At 60.9% G+C, this 16,239-nt stretch overlaps 1 protein-coding gene across 1 annotated transcript in view; it reads right to left on the reverse strand.

Moving 5' to 3' along the window:
• LOC144734362 (receptor-type tyrosine-protein phosphatase S-like) overlaps window positions 1-16,239 on the reverse strand; it is a 232,586-nt gene that overhangs the window by 195,366 nt on the left and 20,981 nt on the right.

Below are 16,239 nucleotides of genomic sequence, written 5' to 3' on the forward strand. Positions count from 1 at the left end.
CACGCACGCTCCCACGCACGCACCCACCCACGTTCCCACCCACCCACCCACGCACGCTCCCACTCACCCACCCACGTTCCCACCCACCCACGCACGCTCCCCACTCACCCACGCACGCACCCACCCACCCACGCACGCACCCACCCACGCGCCCACGCACGCACCCACCCACGCACGCACGCACCCACCCACCCACGCACGCACGCACCCACGCACGCACCCACCCACCCACGCACGCACCCACGCTCCCACGCTCCCACACACGCACCCACGTGATACTTCATCGCCTACAACATTTATTTTATTTTTTTTACTTTCAGAGCCAACCTGGACTCAATGTAAAGTGTCGGGTGCGGGTAGGCGGCAGCGGCGGGGGGGTGAGACAGCTGGAGAAAATTGCCGCAGCATTCGTTCCACCAGTGTGCACAAACAAACAAACACGGGAGCGAGCGAGCGAGTGAGCGAGCTTGTGTTTATATTGTTATATTTGTTTTTATTCCTTAAATAAATAAAACAGACGGAATGAATAACATAACAGGGAGGCTCTGCTTCAAGTAAACGCAACGCTCTCCGTTGTGTTTATTTATTTATTTGCTTTCACCCCCCCCCCCTCCTCCCTCCCACGTCAGCTTCATCCTGTCGTGTTCTTGCCTTTGCTGCATTTGGGTCGAAAGAAAACGCACCGCGGGGTTCGAGGAGCGCCGTGAAAAAGCGGCGCGCAGCCTGAGAGCGGCACTCGGTCTGCATCGCGTGCGGCCGCGACGACGCAGCTCATAAAGCGCCGATGCCTCCTCCTCCACTCCATCCCTCCCTCCTCCTCCTCCTCCACTCCATCCCTCCCTCCTCCTCCTCCTCCACTCCATCCCTCCTCCTCCTCCTCCACTCCATCCCTCCCTAACCTCCTCCTCCTCCACTCCATCCCTCCTCCTCCACTCCTTCTTCCCTCCCTCCTCCTCCACTCCATCCCTCCCTCGCTCCTCCTCCTCCATCCATCCCTCCTTGTCCACTCCTTCTTCCCTCCCTCCTCCTCCTCCATATTCCATCCCTCCCTCCTCCCTCCCTCCTCCATCCTCCATCCCTCCTCCCTCCATCCTCCTCCATCGCTCCCTCCCTCCTCCCTCCATCCTCCCTCCCTCCTCCCCTCCATCCTCCCTCCTCCACTCCATCCTTCTCCCTCCTCCTCCTCCTCCATCCCTCCTCCACTCCATCCTCCCCTCCTCCCTCCATCCTCTCTCCCTCCTCCCCTCCATCCTCCCTCCTCCACTCCATCCTTCTCCCTCCTCCTCCTCCTCCATCCCTCCTCCACTCCATCCTCCCCTCCTCCCTCCATCCTCTCTCCCTCCTCTACTCCATCCTCCCTCCCGGCTCCACTCCATCCTCCTTCCTCCCTCCTCCTGCTCCATCCCTCCCTCCCTCCCTCCTCCTCCACCCTCCTCCCTGCCTCCTCCACTCCCTCCTGCTCCCTCCCTCCTCCTCCCCCTCCGCTCCATCCTCCCTCCATCCTTCCTCCCTCCTCCCACTCCCTCCCTCCTCCCACTCCCTCCATCCCTCCATCCTCCCTCCGCTCCCTCCTCATCTCGGGCCCGCACGGACGCCGCTCCCTCCGCCGCTAATGCGTTCCCTGCCTCCCCCTTCATGGATATTCCCCCGGTTGTAACCCCCCCCCGCCCCCCCCCCCGCAGTAACCAGGGGCGACGCGCGCGGCGGTCCTCGGGGCTGCGCCGAACGCTCGGTCCGAGCGGAGGGACGAGCGGAGGGACGAGCGGAGGGACGAGTCGAGGGACGAGTCGAGGGACGAGCGGAGGGACGAGCCGAGGGACGAGTCGAGGGACGAGTCGAGGGACGAGCAGAGGGACGAGCCGAAGGACGAGCCGAGGGACGAGTCGAGGGACGAGCGGAGGGACGAGCGGAGGGACGAGTGGAGGGACGAGCCGAGGGACGAGTCGAGGGACGAGCAGAGGGACGAGTGGAGGGACGAGCCGAGGGACGAGTCGAGGGACGAGCGGAGGGACGAGCGGAGGGACGAGCCGAGGGACGAGTCGAGGGACGAGCCGAGGGACGAGTCGAGGGACGAGCGGAGGGACGAGCAGAGGGACGAGTCGAGGGACGAGTCGAGGGACGAGACGAGGGACGAGTCGAGGGACGAGTCGAGGGACGAGCGGAGGGACGAGCCGAGGGACGAGTCGAGGGACGAGCCGAGGGACGAGCGGAGGGACGAGCGGAGGGACGAGCCGAGGGACGAGCGGAGGGACGAGTCGAGGGACGAGTCGAGGGACGAGTCGAGGGACGAGTCGAGGGACGAGCGGAGGGATGAGTCGAGGGACGAGTCGAGGGACGAGCAGAGGGACGAGACGAGGGACGAGCGGAGGGACGAGCGGAGGGACGAGCCGAGGGACGAGCGGAGGGACGAGCCGAGGGACGAGTCGAGGGACGAGTCGAGGGACGAGCGGAGGGACGAGCCGAGGGACGAGTCGAGGGACGAGCGGAGGGACGAGCCGAGGGACGAGTCGAGGGACGAGCCGAGGGACGAGCGGAGGGACGAGCCGAGGGACGAGCGGAGGGACGAGCCGAGGGACGAGCCGAGGGACGAGTCGAGGGACGAGCCGAGGGACGAGCGGAGGGACGAGCGGAGGGACGAGCGGAGGGACGAGCCGAGGGACGAGTCGAGGGACGAGTCGAGGGACGAGCGGAGGGACGAGTCGAGGGACGAGCCGAGGGACGAGCGGAGGGACGAGTCGAGGGACGAGTCGAGGGACGAGTCGAGGGACGAGCGGAGGGACGAGTCGAGGGACGAGCCGAGGGACGAGCGGAGGGACGAGTCGAGGGACGAGTCGAGGGACGAGTCGAGGGACGAGTCGATGGACGAGCGGAGGGACGAGCCGAGGGACGAGTCGAGGGACGAGTCGAGGGACGAGCGGAGGGACGAGCCGAGGGACGAGTCGAGGGACGAGCGGAGGGACGAGCCGAGGGACGAGTCGAGGGACGAGCCGAGGGACGAGCGGAGGGACGAGCCGAGGGACGAGCGGAGGGACGAGCCGAGGGACGAGCCGAGGGACGAGTCGAGGGACGAGCCGAGGGACGAGCGGAGGGACGAGCGGAGGGACGAGCGGAGGGACGAGCCGAGGGACGAGTCGAGGGACGAGTCGAGGGACGAGCGGAGGGACGAGTCGAGGGACGAGCCGAGGGACGAGCGGAGGGACGAGTCGAGGGACGAGTCGAGGGACGAGTCGAGGGACGAGTCGATGGACGAGCGGAGGGACGAGTCGAGGGACGAGTCGAGGGACGAGCAGAGGGACGAGACGAGGGACGAGTCGAGGGACGAGCCGAGGGACGAGTCGAGGGACGAGCGGAGGGACGAGCCGAGGGACGAGTCGAGGGACGAGTCGAGGGACGAGCGGAGGGACGAGCCGAGGGACGAGTCGAGGGACGAGCGGAGGGACGAGCCGAGGGACGAGTCGAGGGACGAGCCGAGGGACGAGCGGAGGGACGAGCCGAGGGACGAGCGGAGGGACGAGCCGAGGGACGAGCCGAGGGACGAGTCGAGGGACGAGCCGAGGGACGAGCGGAGGGACGAGCGGAGGGACGAGCCGAGGGACGAGTCGAGGGACGAGTCGAGGGACGAGCGGAGGGACGAGTCGAGGGACGAGCGGAGGGACGAGCGGAGGGAAGAGTCGAGGGACGAGCCGAGGGACGAGTCGAGGGACGAGCCGAGGGACGAGCGGAGGGACGAGCCGAGGGACGAGCGGAGGGACGAGCCGAGGGACGAGCGGAGGGACGAGCCGAGGGACGAGCGGAGGGACGAGTCGAGGGACGAGTCGAGGGACGAGTCAAGGGACGAGTCGAGGGACGAGCGGAGGGACGAGTCGAGGGACGAGTCGAGGGACGAGCAGAGGGACGAGACGAGGGACGAGTCGAGGGACGAGCTGAGGGACGAGTCGAGGGACGAGCGGAGGGACGAGCCGAGGGACGAGTCGAGGGACGAGTCGAGGGACGAGCCGAGGGACGAGTCGAGGGACGAGCGGAGGGACGAGCCGAGGGACGAGTCGAGGGACGAGTCGAGGGACGAGTCGAGGGACGAGCCGAGGGACGAGTCGAGGGACGAGCAGAGGCACGAGACGAGGGACGAGTCGAGGGACGAGCCGAGGGACGAGCGGAGGGACGAGCGGAGGGACGAGCGGAGGGACGACTCGAGGGACGAGTCGAGGGACGAGCCGAGGGACGAGTCGAGGGACGAGCAGAGGCACGAGACGAGGGACGAGTCGAGGGACGAGTCGAGGGACGAGCGGAGGGACGAGCGGAGGGACGAGTCGAGGGACGAGTCGAGGGACGAGTCGAGGGACGAGCGGAGGGACGAGCAGAGGGACGAGTCGAGGGACGAGTCGAGGGACGAGTCGAGGGACGAGTCGAGGGACGAGCGCAACGGAAGCGCCAAAGCATGGGGGTCCTTGCGGGGGGTGAGGGTGGGCCTGTGGGTGAGGGTGACCCCGTGGGTGAGGGTTTGGGTGACCCCGTGGTGAGGGTTTGGGTGACCCCGTGGTGAGGGTTTCTGGTGAAGCTGTGGGTGAGGGTGAGGAGAGATTCGCTGAGTGGCTGGGCAGCTCGCGGCTTAGAGAGGGTGGGCTCGGGGGGGGGGGGGGGGTCCCTCGCTCTCCGATCGCTGAGCGATCTCCGCGTACAAACGTCACCCTGACAGGCGGCAAAAACCTCCACCACCGGGGGTGGGCACAGACGCTCTCAAGAGACAGAGCGAGAGAGAGAGAGACGGAGCGAGAGAGACAGTTCGAGAGAGAGACAGAGCGAGAGAGAGAGACAACGGTCGAAACGAAGGGATGATTTTGTGTTACTTGCATAGCGGCAGACGCCGGTAACAAATCAGCACACCTGCTGCCCTGCCTGCCTTGTCTGCCTGCCCTGTCTGCCCTGTCTGCCTGCCCTGCCTACCCTGTCTGCCTGCCCTGCCTGCCTTGTCTGCCTGCCCTGTCTGCCCTGTCTGCCTGCCTACCCTGTCTGCCTGCCCTGTCTGCCTTGTCTGCCTGGCTCGCCTACCCTGCCTGCCCTGTCTGCCTGCCCTGTCTGCCCTGTCTGCCTGCCCTGCCTACCCTGTCTGCCTGCCCTGTCTGCCTTGTCTGCCTGGCTCGCCTACCCTGCCTGCCCTGTCTGCCTGCCCTGTCTGCCTTGTCTGCCTGGCTCGCCTACCCTGCCTGCCCTGTCTGCCTGCCCTGTCTGCCCTGTCTGCCCTGTCTGCCTGCCCTGTCTGCCTTGTCTGCCTGGCTCGCCTACCCTGCCTGCCCTGTCTGCCTGCCCTGTCTGCCCTGTCTGCCTGCCCTGTCTGCCTTGTCTGCCTGGCTCGCCTACCCTGCCTGCCCTGTCTGCCCTGTCTGCCTGCCCTGCCTACCCTGTCTGCCTGCCCTGTCTGCCTTGTCTGCCTGGCTCGCCTACCCTGCCTGCCCTGTCTGCCTGCCCTGTCTGCCTTGTCTGCCTGGCTCGCCTACCCTGCCTGCCCTGTCTGCCTGCCCTGTCTGCCCTGTCTGCCTGCCCTGTCTGCCTTGTCTGCCTGGCTCGCCTACCCTGCCTGCCCTGTCTGCCTGCCCTGTCTGCCCTGTCTGCCTGCCCTGTCTGCCTTGTCTGCCTGGCTCGCCTACCCTGCCTGCCCTGTCTGCCCTGTCTGCCTGCCCTGCCTACCCTGTCTGCCTGCCCTGTCTGCCTTGTCTGCCTGGCTCGCCTACCCTGCCTGCCGTCTGCCTTGCCTGCCCCGAGCTCTCGCATCTTTGAATCGCCGGTGGGTGGGGGGAAATGAAAAAAAATTAAACACGAAAGAGCCGAGGCGTTATTCCCCCCGCGGCAAACGAAGGACGAATGAGGAGCAGGAAGAAGAGGAGGAAGGAGGAGGAAGGAGGAGGAAGGAGGAGGAAGGAGGAGGAAGGAGGAGGGGGGACGAGGAGGCGTTAGAACGGGGAGGCAGGCACCAGCAACCCGCGGTGTAAGAAAAATAAATGAATGTCCCAGACACTCCATCGGCGGTGGCGATTGGTGGTGGAGGGGCAGCTTGAAAAGGGAATCGCCTCGTGGGGTTTGCATGGGGGCAGGCGGGGGGGGGGGGCAGGGGGGGATTGAGAGCGCGGCGGGGGGGGGGGGCAGCCCTTCAATTAAGCACTTCGAGCCACTGTTGAGAATCGACGGGCGGCTCTGTGCGTGCCAATGCGATTAACGAAATTACGTAAAACTACACTCTAATGTTCTACGTTCAATCTGTGTGCGTTGTGTTCTTTCAAATTTACGTGGATCACCGGACACGCTCCAAGTACATCACCACGGCCGCTCCAGTAGTGCCTGCTGATCACATGAGACATTAGACACCGTTACAGTGACTGTCGTCTCGACAGACCTGTTCTTCACCCGAGGACGGCTGCTTGCGTTGTGGCCGAAACGTCGTGAGAATTGTATTTTATTATGTTTTATTTTTATTATTTTATTACTTCCTATTCTACGTGACTTTACCGAAAGACCCAACGAAGATGTCACGTAGACATTATAGATACACACGTCAGACATAACGCCTCTGATGGAGAGGGTGCACCCATATCCGCTCCCTTTCTTCGCAAGGAATTCATGACACGTGCCCCCCCCCCCACCCCCGCAAAGCCGCCAAACAACGACCCAGAGGAGCCCTGCCACGAGAGGGCCCCCCGCGTGAGCGAGGGATGAATCCAGACGGCCACTTGCAGGGGGCATCCACTAAGACCAATGCGGCGGCATTTTGATACGACGTTTCCTAAACAAAGGCGGCCCCCCCTCCACCACCACCACCACCTCCACCACCTCCACCACCACCTCCACCACCACCACCTCCACCACCACCACCACCACCTCCACCACCACCACCACCACCACGGCCTCCCCACCCTCGTCGCGAACCGTGGAAGGCGCAGCGGGTCTGCGCTCGTGATCTTTTGCGGGCGCGACAATTTCCGTCGTTAAGTTGACGACTGCGCAAGTGACTAAAAAGAGGCGAATCACATACGCGGGGGGCAGGTGAGTGAGTGAGCGGGCAGGTGAGCGGGTGGGGTGAGCTGGTGAGTCAGTTAATGGGTGAGCGAGCGGGTGAGCGGATGAGTGAGTGAGCAGGTGAGTGAGCGATTGAGCTGGTGAGCGAGTGAGCGGGAGAGAGAGTGAGCAGGTGAGTGAGCGATTGAGCAGGTGAGCGAGTGAGCGGGTGAGTGAGTGAGCGGGTGAGTGAGCGATTGAGCTGGTGAGCGAGTGAGCGGGTGAGTGAATTAGCAGGTGAGTGAGCGATTGAGCTGGTGAGCGAGTGAGCGGGAGAGAGAGTGAGCAGGTGAGTGAGCGATTGAGCTGGTGAGCGAGTGAGCGGGAGAGAGAGTGAGCAGGTGAGTGAGCGATTGAGCTGGTGAGCGAGGTGAGCGGGAGAGAGAGTGAGCAGGTGAGTGAGCGATTGAGCTGGTGAGCGAGTGAGCGGGTGAGTGAATGAGCAGGTGAGTGAGCGAGTGAGCTGCTGAGCGAGTGAGCGGGTGAGTGAATGAGCAGGTGAGTGAGGCGAGGTGAGCGGGTGAGTGAGTGAGCACGTGGGTGAGTGAATGGGTGTGTGATCGGGTGAGTGAGTGAGCGATTGGGTGAGCGAACCAGCGGGTGAGTGCACAGGGAGTAAGCAGGTGAGTGGGTGAGCGATAGGCTCCGTGAGTAGGTGAATAGGGAAGAAGGTGATTGAGCAGGTGAGTGAATGGTCGGGTGAATGAGTGAGCGGGTGAGAGAGTGAGCAACTGAGTGAGCGAACGAGCGGGTGGGTGGTGAGCGATCGCGTGAGCAAGTGAGTGATCGGTTGAGCGGGTGAGTGAGCGGGTGAGTGGGTGAGTGAGTGAGCGGGTGAGGTGAGCGAGCGGGTGAGTGAGTGAACGAGCGGGCGACCCGGGTTGCGAGCGCACCAGTTTGATCCCTCATCCGGCCTAATCTCTCGGCGGATCGTCCGTCCAGAACCTTCGATGCGGACTGACACTGAGTGCTGTGCGCGGGGGAGTAGGGGGGGGGCGGGGGCGGGGGGGGGTAGTAGCGGGGGGGGGGGCTGGAGGAGGAGGAAGGAGGAGAAGCTATCCATGCGCCACGGGTCTGAGATTCTCTCGTGCGTGTATCGTCGCCCTAATGATGTGTCAACAGCGCTGACACGTACACCAATAGGCCGACAACGTGGGTGACACGTGTTTTGCGGTAGGGGTTGGATGGGGGGGGGGGGGGGCTGTTTTTTTTTGGGGGGGGGGGGGGTGGGAGGCACTCCCCCCCCCCGCGCGCGCGACTTCAGGCGTTGACACGCGGGGTGAGGACGCAGGGTAGGGGCCGACGCAAACAACAACAACAACAAACAAACAACAACAACACACCACAGACGACGCCGCAGAACGCGTTGCCCGCCGGAGCGTGCGAGTGGGTTCGTAGCGCTCCCCTACAAAGCTAGAGATCTCCCCCCCCCCCCCGCCCGTATAGGCTGGCTGTCGCCTGATGAAGCTGGTTGTGATTACTGGCGAAACGTCGGACTCAAGATTGTAAATGTTGTTGTGGCTTGGCTCTCCAAAACACAGAACCGGTGAGTGCTGTACTAGTATACTACACTATACACTACACTCTACACTACACACTACACTAAACACTACACGCCACACCACTATACACAATACACTACACTACTATACACTACACTACACACTACACTACTATACACTACACTGCTATACACAATACTACTATACACTACACTATACACTACACTACTATACACAATACACTACACTATACACTACACTACTATACACAATACACTACACTACTATACACTACACATTACACTACTATACACGACTATACACTACACTACTATACACTACACACTACACTACTATACACTACACTACTATACACTGCACTATACACTACACTACTATACACTACACTATATACTACACTACTATACACTACACACTACACTACTATACACTACACTATACACTACACTACTATACACTACACTACACACTACACTATACACTACACTACTATACACTGCACTATACACTACACTACTATACATTACACTATACACTACACTACTATACACTACACTACTATACACTACACTACTATACACAATACACTATACACTACACACTACACGACTATACACTACACTATACACTACTATACACTACACTACACACTACACTACTATACACTACACTACTATACACTACACTATACACTACACTACTATACACTATACTATACACTACACTACTATACACAATACACTACACTACTATACATTACAATATACACTACACTATACACTACAATATACACTACACTATACACTACGCACTACTATACACAATACACTACACTACTATACACTACACTATACACTACACTACTATACACTACACTACTATACACTACACTATACACTACACAATACACGACACTACTATACACTACACTATACACTACACTACTACACACTACACGACACACGAGTGCCGTACTAGTCACGAACTGGCCACGTTCTGTTCACGTGACGAATCCCCTTTTACTAAATTGGCTGCGTCGGGTGGTGGTGGTGGCGGGTTTAACGACACAACATTTCCATGTTGACGCCATCTCACCCAAAATAACCCGCATGACGGCTGAACAGCGAGTGCTGTTCGTAGCGAGTAGCAGCAGCACCACCTACGAAAGGCCGGCACCGTGGCATCTTTGTTTGTTTTAGGTAAAGTCACGTAGGTAAAAAAAAAACTCAATTAAATCACGACGTTTCGGAGGCAACAAAAGCCCCCGGTCTTCAGGTGGAACCGTCACAGCAGAATTACATTCATTTGTCACCTACGTGACTTCACCGAACAAAACCGACGAGCATGAATCCTTGCAGTCACGACGACTTTCAACTCGAGGTCCGAGCACGTATCTGCGAGCCATCAGCAGCTATTCAGAAATATGATTGAGCAGTCACAGACCCAGCGCCGTTTCTCGCCACCTCCCCCCCCTCCACTTGCTGCGCCCCCCCCCTTCCGCACAGCCCCCCCCCCACCCCCGAAATCAGGAGAAGCCACGGGGGGGGGGAGTCCACGTGGCATCGTGAATGGAAGGGATGGGTGGGATGGGGAGGGGTGGATGGGGGATGGGGAGGGATGGGAGGGGGTGGGGGGATGGGGAGGATGGGAGGGATGGGGAGGGGTGGGGGATGGGGAGGGATGGGAGGAGGTGGGGGGATGGGGTGGGATGGTAGGGGGTGGGGGGATGGGAGGGATGGGTGGGAGGGATGGGAGGGATGGATGGGTGGGATGGATGGGAGGGATGGATGGGTGGGAGGGATGGGATGGGTGGGAGGGATGGGATGGATGGGTGGGAGGGATGGGTGGGAGGGATGGGATGGATGGGTGGGAGGGATGGGTGGGTGGGAGGGATGGGATGGGTGGGATGGGATGGATGGGTGGGAGGGATGGGATGGATGGATGGGTGGGAGGGATGGGTGGGATGGGTGGGATGGGATGGATGGGTGGGAGGGATGGGAGGAATGGGAGGGATGGATGGGTGGGAGGGATGGGAGTGATGGGTGGGAGGGATGGGATGGATGGGTGGGAGGGATGGGATGGATGGGTGGGAGGGATGGGAGGGATGGATGGATGGGTAGGAGGGATGGGTGGAGGGATTGGAGGGATGGGGGGATGGGATGGATGGATGGGTGGGAGGGATTGGTGGGATGGGTGGGATGGGATGGATGGATGGGTGGGAGGGATGGGAGGGATGGATGGGTGGGATGGATGGGTGGGAGAGATGGGTGGGAGGGATGGGAGGGATGAATGAGAGTGATGGGTGGGATGGATGGGTGGGAGGGATGGGATGGATGGAAGGTCGCACGGCAATAACGTCTCCCACCTTTAACGTCGCCTCGACCCTCCGCAGGACAAGCGCACCGAGAAACGAACGAACCTTTGACGTCGTTAAAGACCTCGTCTTGTATGCAGGAGGTCGTGGTTCTGGCCACATCACCGCCCCCCTCCCCTTCATAGGCGCTGCTGCTACTCGCTAACAACACGTGCCCCCGACGGTCTGGGGCACCGCGGTGGCTAGGAGATGTTAACTACCTCGCCTGGTGTGCAGGAGGTCGTGGTTCTGGCCACATCACCGCCCCCCTCCCCTTCATAGGCGCTTGCTGCTACTCGCTAACAACACGTGCCCCCGACGGTCTGGGGCGCCGCTGTGGCTAGGAGATGTTAACTACCTCGCCTGGTGTGCAGGAGGTCGTGGTTCTGGCCACATCACCGCCCCCCTCCCCTTCATAGGCGCTGCTGCTACTCGCTAACAACACGTGCCCCCGACGGTCTGGGGCGCCGCTGTGGCTAGGAGATGTTAACTACCTCGCCTGGTATGCAGGAGGTCGTGGTTCTGGCCACATCACCGCCCCCCTCCCCTTCATAGGCGCTGCTGCTACTCGCTAACAACACGTGCCCCCGACGGTCTGGGGCACCGCGGTGGCTAGGAGATGTTAACTACCTCGCCTGGTATGCAGGAGGTCGTGGTTCTGGCCACATCACCGCTCTCCCCTTCATAGGCGCTGCTGCTACTCGCTAAAACAACACGTGCCCCCCGACGGTCTGGGGGCACCACGGTGGCTAGGAGATGTTAACTACCTCGCCTGGTATGCAGGAGGTCGTGGTTCTGGCCACATCACCGCCCCCCCTCCCCTTCATAGGCGCTGCTGCTACTCGCTAACTACACGTGCCCCCGACGGTCTGGGGCACCGCGGTGGCTAGGAGATGTTAACTACCTCGCCTGGTGTGCAGGAGGTCGTGGTTCTGGCCACATCACCGCCCCCCTCCCCTTCATAGGCGCTGCTGCTACTCGCTAACTGCACGTGCCCCCGACGGTCTGGGGCGCCGCTGTGGCTAGGAGATGTTAACTACCTCGCCTGGTGTGCAGGAGGTCGTGAGTTCTATCCCTACCGTGAGTTCTATCCCTACCCTGACGATGCCTGCCTGCTGCTGTATATTTGGAAATGTGCTCGTTCGCTCTCCCCGTGGTCGCGTGGATTTTTCTCCGGGTCCTCCGGTTTCTCTCCCCCCCCCCCTCCACATTTAGAATGAACGTCATGAACGTCACGGCGTTTAGAGCATTTGGCTACTGGTATCAATGTCCACGTGGCGATGATGACGATGACGATGATCGAGCTATCATTGGCGGTGGCCAGGGCCGCTGCTGAAAAAGAACGACACAACGGCTCATTGGGGCCTAACCTGGTGAAATAAATAGTTACGTTTTTTTTTGTTTCTAAAGGAAGCATCTCCCTCGCTCTCCCTTTCTCTCTCTCTCTCTCCGGAGGCTCGCTCGCTCGCTCGCGTGAAATGAAAGGCAGCTTTAAGTCGCATCAAAGAAGCAAAAATCAAGAGCCATCCGCTGCGCCCAACGAACCAAAGTGCAAGTAGTCTTTTCACTTTGCGCGTCTCTCTCGCTAGAAATATATGTGCACCGCGTCTGTATATTTGTTGTGTGTGTGTAGTTTACATTTGTTTGTCTTTACAATGCACAAAGCTCGCGCTCACGTGCGATTTGAAAGGCAGCGGCCAGCGCCGCGCTACGAACTCGGTGTTTCCCGAGTTCGATTCCCGCTCACGACCACCACAAGACAAAGATCCCCCCCCTGGTATAGCCTCAACAGACTGTTGGGGCAAGTGCTGTTAGCGAGTAGCAACACCTACGAAGAAGGCAAAGATCCCCCGTGTAGCCTCGAACAGACTGTCGGGGCAAGTGCTGTTAGCGAGTAGCAGCAGCGCCTATGAAGGAGACAAAGACAAAGATCCCCCGTGTAGCCTCTAACAGACTGTCGGGGCAAGTGCTGCTAGCGAGTAGCAGCAGCACCTATGAAGGAGACAAAGACAAAGATGCCCCGTGTAGCCTCTAGCAGACTGTTCGGGCAAGTGCTGTTCGCGAGTAGCACCTAACAAGGCCGGAACGACACACGAGGTGGGGTGGGTGGCCAGCACCACGCCCGACCGCCTTTGTTTCCCCAGTGGCGATGTTTACATACCGCACCAGGTACTCATTTCAGGCTGAGTCGACCTAGGGGAAGCCCAGAACCGGTTCAGATAATCGTCACTGGTGTTGGCCGTGAGCGGGTATCGAACCCGGGTCGCCAAGTTCATAGCGCGGCGCGCTAACCGCTGCACTACCGCACACACACACAGACACACACAGACACACACAGACACACATACGCACACACACACAGATACACACACACAGACACACACACAGACAGACACACACACAGATACACAGACAGACACACACAGACACACATACGCACGCACACACACACAAAGACACACACACACAGGCACACACACAGGCACACACACACACACAGACACACACAGACACACACAGACACACACACACAGACAGACACACATACGCACACACACACACAAAGACACACACACACAGGCACACACACAGGCACACACACACAGGCACACACACACACACACAGACACACACAGACACACACACACAGACAGACACACATACGCACGCACACACACAAAGACACACACACAGATACACAGACACACACATAGACACACAGACACACGCAGACACACACGCACACACACACAGACACACACACACAGACACGCGCGCGCACACACACACAGATACACACACACAGACACACACGCAGACACACACACACACAGACACACAGACACACACACACAGACACACACAGACACACACAGACACACATACGCACGCACACACACACAAAGACACACACACAGACACACACACAGACACACACACAGACACACACGCACACACGCACACACAGACACACGCACAGACACACACACAGACACACACACACAGATACACACACACACAGACACACAAAGACACACACGCAGACACACACACGCAGACACACACACAGACACACGCGGTATCGACCGGGCCGCCCACCCTATCCCATTCTGTTCTTTCTCGGCGTCATTTTAATTCGCTTATGGCCATCGCAGCTGTCAGCGCGAGTCTCTGTTGTCGACTTAACGACCGATGGAGGTTGTGGTGGGGGGGAGTGGGTGGGTGGTGGGGGGGAGTGGGTGGGTGGGAGGCGGGGGGGAGTGGGTGGGTGGTGGAGGGGAGTGGGTGGGAGGCGGGGGGGTGGGTGGGAGGCGGGGGGGTGGGTGGTGGAGGGGAGTGGGTGGAAGGCGGGGGGGTGGGTGGGAGGCGTTGAAGTGTGGGTGGGTGGTGGGAGAGTGGGTGGGTGGGAGGCGGGGGAGTGGTGGGTGGGTGGTGGGGGGGGTGGGTGGGTGGTGGGGGGGAGTGGGGGGGGGGTGGGTGGGTGGTGGGGGGGAGTGGGTGGGTGGGAGGCGGGGGGGTGGGTGGGTGGTGGGGGGGAGTGGGTGGGGGGGGAGTGGGTGGGTGGTGGGGGTGGTGTGGGTGAGTGGTGGGGGGGAGTGGGTGGGTGGTGGGGGGGGTGGGTGGGTGGTGGGGGGGAGTGGGGGGGGGGTGGGTGGGTGGTGGGGGGGAGTGGGTGGGTGGGAGGCGGGGGGGTGGGTGGGTGGTGGGGGGGAGTGGGTGGGGGGGAGTGGGTGGGTGGTGGGGGAGTGTGGGTGAGTGGTGGGGGGGAGTGGGTGGGTGGGAGGTGGGGGGGTGTGGGTGGGTGGTGGGGGTGGTGTGGGTGAGTGGTGGGGGGGAGTGGGTGGGTGGTGGGGGAGTGTGGGTGAGTGGTGGGGGGGAGTGGGTGGGTGGGAGGTGGGGGGGTGTGGGTGGGTGGTGGGGAGTGGGTGGGTGGGGGAGGGTGTGGGTGGGTGGCGGGGAGTGTGGGTGGGTGAGTGGTTGGGGGGAGTGGGTGGTGGGGGGAGAAGGTTGGTGGGTGGCGAGGGGGGAGTGGGTGGGTGGGAGGCGGGGGGTGGGTGGGTGGTGGGGGGGAGTGGGTGGGAGGCGGGGGGGAGTGGGTGGGAGGCGGGGGGGTGGGTGGGAGGCGTTGAAGTGTGGGTGGTGGGGGAGTGAGTGGGTGGGAGGCGGGGGGGGGGGGAAGTGGGTGGGGGGGGAGGCGGGGGGGTGTGGGTGGGTGGTGGGGGGGGAGTGGGTGGGTGGTAAGCGGGGGTGTGGGGGTGGTGGGGGGGTGTGGGTGGGTGGTGGTGGGGGAGTGGGTGGGTGGGTGGGAGGCGGGGGGGTGTGGGTGGCGAGGGGGGAGTGGGTGGGAGGCGGGGGGGAGTGGATGGGTGGGAGGCGGTGGGAGACGGTGGGGGGGGTGCGCGGGGGGGGGAGAGGGGGGGGCATCCTTTGACATCCCCCCACCTCTCACCTCTCCCCCTTCTCAGCCCCCCCCTTCCTCTCGCCCCTCTCGTCATACCAAAACCTCACTTGAGAAGCAGCAGCGGCAGCAGCAGCAGCAGCGGCGACCAACTTACTGGCGGTCTCCCCGGAGACAAAGCGGGCGAGACCCACAACGCGATCGGCACTAGCGGCTCTGCACGCATCGATTCGACGGGGCGAGCGAGCGTAGTAGTAGCTGCTGCTGAGCGTCGCAGGCGAAAAATTTAACCCGTAAAAACAACGTTTTTCACTATAAATCCTTTATATGCGTGGCGGCTAGAGTCCTCTCGTCCTCTGGCTTGAGATGGCTGCCACCTATGGGTCAGATGAATGGCTGCCACCATTGAGCAATTGGTAATTAAATATAATTTATTTATTTTCAAAAAGTGTAAAATTTTGGAAAAAAAAATTTTTTCGCGAAAATACATTGTCACGCACAACGAGTCTGTGTGGAAAATGTCAGCCCGATTGGATCACGGGAAGTGGGTTAAACCACGACCGAAAGATTTGCACGGTCCTAAGCAAGCAAGCAAGTGAACTTAATATAAAGGATTTACAAAAACAACCGGGGAAAGCAAACCACGGGGGAAAACCTCGACTGCGTTAACCATCCCCCCCTCCACCCACCCACCCACATATCCCCCTCTGTCTCTCTGTCTCTGGTCACTTCGCACCTGATAGGGCTCACAGTGATGGGCGCCGCAGTGGCTAGCAGATGTTGACTACCTCGCCTGGTATGCAGGAGGTCGTGGGTTTGATCCAGACCCTGACGATGCCTGCTGCTGTATATGTGGAGTTTTCGTGTCTCTCTCATCATCATCATTACGGTGGCTAGCAGATGTTGACTACCTCGCCTGG

Source organism: Lampetra planeri, chromosome 3 (assembly GCF_965212315.1).
Source record: "Lampetra planeri chromosome 3, kcLamPlan1.2.h2, whole genome shotgun sequence".
Taxonomy (NCBI): domain Eukaryota; kingdom Metazoa; phylum Chordata; class Hyperoartia; order Petromyzontiformes; family Petromyzontidae; genus Lampetra; species Lampetra planeri.